Source organism: Nuphar pumila, chromosome 3 (genome assembly GCF_984573655.1).
Source record: "Nuphar pumila chromosome 3, dmNupPumi1.hap1.1, whole genome shotgun sequence".
In the NCBI taxonomy this organism is placed as follows: Eukaryota; Viridiplantae; Streptophyta; class Magnoliopsida; order Nymphaeales; family Nymphaeaceae; genus Nuphar; species Nuphar pumila.
This window is the reverse complement of record NC_143251.1, coordinates 7,826,030-7,832,029: the sequence shown is the minus strand read 5'-3', so window position 1 is coordinate 7,832,029 and position 6,000 is coordinate 7,826,030. Positions and strand designations below refer to the sequence as shown.

Here is a 6,000-nt window from a genome sequence, read left to right as displayed (position 1 = left end):
GCCCTTTCCCCACATAACGACCCTGCCGACTTGAATGACAAGCTAGTGGGGAAGGTACGTATCCCATCTAGTTTAGCAATTAGCCCTAGAGAAAAGCCCACAAGGGCTCCGTTCATCTGGTAGGGGCGACTTGTGAATGCGACCAAGTTGACGGGACGTCACAAGTTAGAAACCCACTGGTGGCATCCTTTTCTGCAAGGTCGAAGCTGGGTGTACTACCCGGTGGGCATGCCCTTAAGTGTTTTAGTGAGTAACAAACTCATCAAGGTGTCTTTAAGTGTTTTAAGCCTAACTAGCTACATTTTGATTGTTTTGGAAGAAATGAAAGGTATTTTGGTCATAAAATAAATTAAGAGAAATATTTTAATTGAATACATTATTATTTTAAAAAGTACAAAAACCATGAACTATTTAGAATTAGGTGTTAATGAGATAAGAAAAAAATAAAATTTAGAAAAGATTGCGGGTTTTAGAATGGACTCAAGCTCCATACTGTTTAGACCCAAATGGGTCAACGCAATTTAGAATTTTGATGGATTTAAGATAAGTAAAGAGGTATTCAACTATTTCTAATTATGCTATTTTGAATTATAAAATTAATATATATATATATATATATGTATAATATGGGACATTAATGTGTATTTTTAAAATAGAGTAAAGTTTTTATTGTTTTGAATCCAAACCGGATCCAAATTATGACCCGATTTTGGATTTTTGGCACAAAAAAGAAAGTCGGCAAAGGGTGGGGTACACTAGGGTAGGGGTGGCAATTTCTGACACGACCCGCCAACCCGACCCGCCAACCCGCCTCTTAGGCGGGTTCGGGTTGGGCTTAAGCCAACCCGTTTAATAAACGGGTCGACCCGCGTAACCCGTTTATTAAACAGGTCGGGTTCGGGTTGGGGGTACGCCAACCCGCCAATCCGGCTGACCCGTTTAATAAACGGGTTAGGCGGGTGGGTTAACCCGCCAACCCGACCCGTCAACCCGCCAACCCGTCTGCCAACCCGACCCGTCAACCCGGCAACCCGACCCGCCAACCTGACCCGCGAACCTGAAAACCCGTTTACCCGACCCAACCCATTTATTAAATGGGTTGGCCGGTCGTGTCGGGTTACCCGTTTATTAAACGGGTCGGGTTCGGGTTGAGGTATGCTGACACGCCAACCCGCCAACCCGACCCGCCAACCCGACCCGATTGCCACCCCTACACTAGGGCACCCGACCTGCCTCTCTTTCTTTCCCTCATTTGCGCTCAGCCAAAAGGCCCGAAACCCATCTTCATCCTCCCTCTCCTTTCTCATTTCACCCCAGCCGACAGCACCCTGCGGCACAGCCTCCCTGAGCTGCCGCTTCTCGTCCCCTACCCCTCTCGCTTCCCACTACCTCTCCAGCGACCTACCTCATGAGACCACTTCAGCAACTCAACCGTTGGTGGCGTGATTTTCGGAGACCATTTCAGCGGTCGTCCGGCCTAACATTGCCTGACTTCCGGCGACTACTCCAAGCCTTCCCCGGTGACCCCAAGCCTCAGACGAATAGGGCTTCCTCCTGACGCCTGGGTAAGTTCATCATCCTTCTTCTCCATCATCTTCTTCATCTCCCTCTCTTCGCCTGCAACTTTCTCTCTTCTCACTCCCCATCACAGAAAACCCCTAATCCCGTTCGCTTCATTTTTGCCCTCAATACCTTAAATTTGGTTTTTCCCCTTCTCTTTATTTTCTTTTTCTCACCTAGCTGAAGCCCCGTCGTTCTCTGGTCTCTACCCCACTTTCTATGATGGGCTTCAAGAGTAGACCAAAGTCTACACTCTGTCTCCATCTTCAATTTAAATTTTTTATTGCTTTCTTCGGCATGCATAGAGATACAAAGGAAAACTCTGATATCTTTGTTATTGATCTGCTAGTGAATAGTGAGCCATGGAGTTTGAAGTTACCAAACCAGATAAAAAGCGAATTTTGGGAATGCTTATCTTGGATATCCGGGAACCCTTATGTGCTCAGACTTGCCTTTTCTGCTGGTTTAGGCGGTCTCCTCGTCGGTTATGACACAGGTGTGATATCTGGTGCTCTTTTATATATCCGAGATGATTTTCGATCAGTGGACCGGCAAACTGTGCTTCAGGAAACCATTGTCAGTATGGACGTAGCTGGTGCTATATTTGGTGCAGCATTTGGTGGATGGTCGAATGATCGATTTGGCCAGAAAATCTCTATCGTTGTTGCTAATGTTCTGTTCATTGTTAGTTCAATTGTCGTGGCTGTTTCACCGGTTCCAGGGGTGATCATCATGAGAAGGATTCTTGTGGGACTGGGAATCGGAATGACATCCATGACTTCACCTCTCTACATTTCAGAGGCGTCACCTACCAAAGTTAGAGGTGCATTATTTGCTACCAATGGCTTGCTTATTACTGGAGGCCAATTCTTAGCATATCTCATTAATTTAGCCTTCACTAGGGCACCTGGTACTTGGCGTTGGATGCTTGGAGTTGCAGCATTGCCTGCTTTGGTGCAGCTTGTGCTAATGTTACTTCTCCCGGAGTCCCACAGGTGAGCTGCTGGAGTTTTGATCAGAAGCTTATCCAGATTGGTACTTCAGCTGCTGCGGTTTGCTGGAGGTCTGCCTTTTGGCATAACGGGCACCAACAATCGATGCACAATTTTGATATCCAATATAAATTCTGATCATTTCGGCCATTGTTAGCATTGGCTTGCAGTTGTAGTGTTGTTCCTGTGAGTTCCTCGTTGCCAACTTCCTATTTGATTGACAGAAGATCACCTTGTTTATAAGGGGTAAGACACCTATCACCCAACAACTGCCAGGAGAACCAAACCAGGAGTATGCAGACTTCTCATCCAAGGTGTTCCATTTGAAAGGAGCTAGGCAGGATTTTGATTTTTGTCGTAACCACGCTTTAAACCAAGGTTTTAAAACTCAACTCGGTGACTCGGCCCTCCAGCGAGTCAACCCGGCAAGCTAAACTCGGTTGTGACTCGGCATGACTAGGGCGAGTTCTGGGATGTTTAAAATTTGTTTTTTTTGGGTATTTTAGAATAAAAAAATTTGTAATATTATTTGAGAATATTGTTGTTACTTTCTTAATGTCTTCAACATGTAAAGAAGACAATCTGTGACTATGATCTAAGGTAAATGTTATTGGATATGAATCTATTTCTAGAAGCATCAGGCAGGACAATCTTCAGATTCAACAGCTGCTAATTAATATTTTATGATCAAGTAGATTGCTGCTTTTATTTTGTTCTACACAATTATATTTTTTGCAGTTTCTTTGCATAAATGCATTTAATATTTTGCTTTAAACTTTACTAAACTACATAACAAGGAAGAATTTGGTTTTCTCCTCACACCTTTCCTCCTTGCCCACATCTATTATGAAGTTGTAATCGACAAGAAACTGGAACAAAGTCATACATAACTTTGGCCTTAACATCCCTAGAGTTCCAACATCTACTTGGTGCTTCTTTCTTGTCCTTTGAGACTTCATATTTTCTTTGTATCTCATATCGGTTGTACCCCTTTAATTAGAACCAATTGTCTTCACCTTGCCTTATCAAATCCAACAAAAAAATTTCTTTTCTTTATAGGCATGCGCATTTTTAATTCATAAAGGCATCTATGTAACTGAAATAAATTGTGCTCTTTCATTCCACATTTTCAACTTATTGCTCATTAGTGAACAATTTATCCACATGCTACTATCTCCTTATTTCAGTTCAACCCAAGATTTTGCATGGAGCCAAAAAAATATCTCGTTTACTGAAAAACATGGTTTGAGACAAATTATATATTGTTTTTCTTTTAAAATCAAAAGTTAACAAAACCCGATCCGAGTCACCGAGTTGACCCGTCGAGTCATGAGTCAATATAGAACAAGTAGAGTCCCGAGTCACAGGGTTTTAAAACCTTGCTTAAAACAACAAATTTTGATGTCATGTATGACATGAATGTAGTGCAACAGTCTTTCATTGTGAGAAGATGCCCAATTGACCCTGTGCTGGTGTTTTCGCTTGGTGTTGCGTATCACACACCAAGTGTTCGGTGTTTCGCCTACGCGGCAAATTTGATGTGGTTTTCATGGGACTTCTTGGTTTTCAAGTTCAGCTACATTTTTCATCGCATTGCAAAGGTAAGTTTCCTAAACTAAAATTGTAGAATATAGATTTTTGTTTGATATTAATCTAGTGTGTTTTAGTATTATGTTGCGTAATAATCATAGCATAGTGCAGATTTAACAATTTAAGTTTAAGAATGACTAATTAGATGGTTTTGCATGTATTAAATTAGCAATTTTATTTATTTTGTTATTAGAATTATTAGTGTGCTGCATTAACATTGTTAAGCATGTTGTAAAATTTTGAATTTTGATTACATCTTGAGAGTTTTGCCGCACGCTAAATTTTGGTGAAATGCTTATATGAGACCAAATTCTAGTTGTGAATGTGTGTTTCTAACAAGATTTCAAAAATATATTTGAAAGTCGATTATGCATGTTTGAAACTTCATTTCAAAGTGAGTTTTGTACACGTGGTAAATATACTTTGGATTTCATAATATGGATCAGGAACATGCACTTGAGAGTGCGAGATAGTGTGTAGTCTATGTCACATGGGTGCGGGTGCGGCGCGATTTTAAAAATTTTGGACACGGGGACTCAGCTATATATATATATATATTTATTTATTTAAAAAAAAGTGCAACGACAGTCTATGACTGTGTACCGTCTATGATTGTGCACAACAGAGTCCACTGTGCACTGTGACTTTGCACAACACAATCACTGTGACTGTGCACATCACAACCTCTTTTTATATATTTTTTAAAATAAAAAATATAAAAAAAATGTTTTTTAAGTTTTTTTAAGTTTTTTTATCCTACAAATGAACATTTTTGAACTCAGTCAACATTGATCGAGTACAAAAGAAGGACGGACTCGGCCTCAACTCGTTGATCGAGTTTGTGCCGTGTTCGAAGCCGCACCCGTGTCGACTCGGGTGCGGTGCCTCTCTAGCCGAGTTCGTGTGACTTAGTGTGTAGTTAATCATGTTAACACGTACATCACTAGTCGGGTCTTTTCACGTGCATGGTTTGTGATTGCAAAAGAAATATACTTAGATGTAATTATTAGTTTAGTGTAATAGCATAAATGCTTAGAGTTATATGTATATTGCACTGTGCTAATTGATTTGCAAATATGAATAAATAAATAATTAAATGATACTTATTGCTAAGTATTGCTTGCGGCTCGAAATGTCATGCACAATGAATGCAATGCATAAGAATACAAATTGGGTAAATACCCATAGTAAGTAAATGCATTAAACACTATATTTATTTTATTGTATGCAACACTTTTTTGCTCACATACACCACTTAGTTGTGGATATCTAGGAATGTTATGATTGTAGTTTGGAGATCATGTTGAACATGATTTGAATGTATGAGAATAGAAATGATTTTATTGTTGTAGTTTGGAGATCATGCTCATCATGAGTTTAGATCGCGGAATATGGAATGTATTTGTTGTAGGTACATGTTTGAGCATGCATTGTGTGAAATGAGTGTTGCATGATTGATTGTGATTGATATGTCTACTGTAAATGCTTGTATGATGATAATCTGGTAAAACATGTTACGTATGTAAAATATGAATTCTGAATGTATGTCTTGAGATAAATTAATCATATTGGAAACATAAATATGTTTTAACATGTATCATGTTTGTGTGTTTAATTATGATGTGATATATATTATGTATGAGAAATTGAATCATCTTTGATGTGTTTCATACATAAAATCACATATGAAAGAATCATACATAAGGCGTGTTGTAATTGAATCATGCATGAAAGCATATTATAAATGGATCATGCACAAGAACATGTGTAGAATAAATCATGATATGATAGAATCATGCATGAAAGTAAATATGATTATGTCATGTACATGTATGAGGGCATGCAAGATTAAGTCATG

The 6,000-nt window shown here is 39.4% G+C and overlaps 1 pseudogene; it reads left to right on the top strand.

Annotated features, from left to right (window-relative positions):
• Positions 1-1,857: 1,857 nt before the first annotated feature.
• On the top strand, positions 1,858-2,559 carry LOC149841830 (putative inositol transporter 2 pseudogene; annotated as a pseudogene).
• The last annotated feature ends 3,441 nt before the right edge of the window (positions 2,560-6,000 follow it).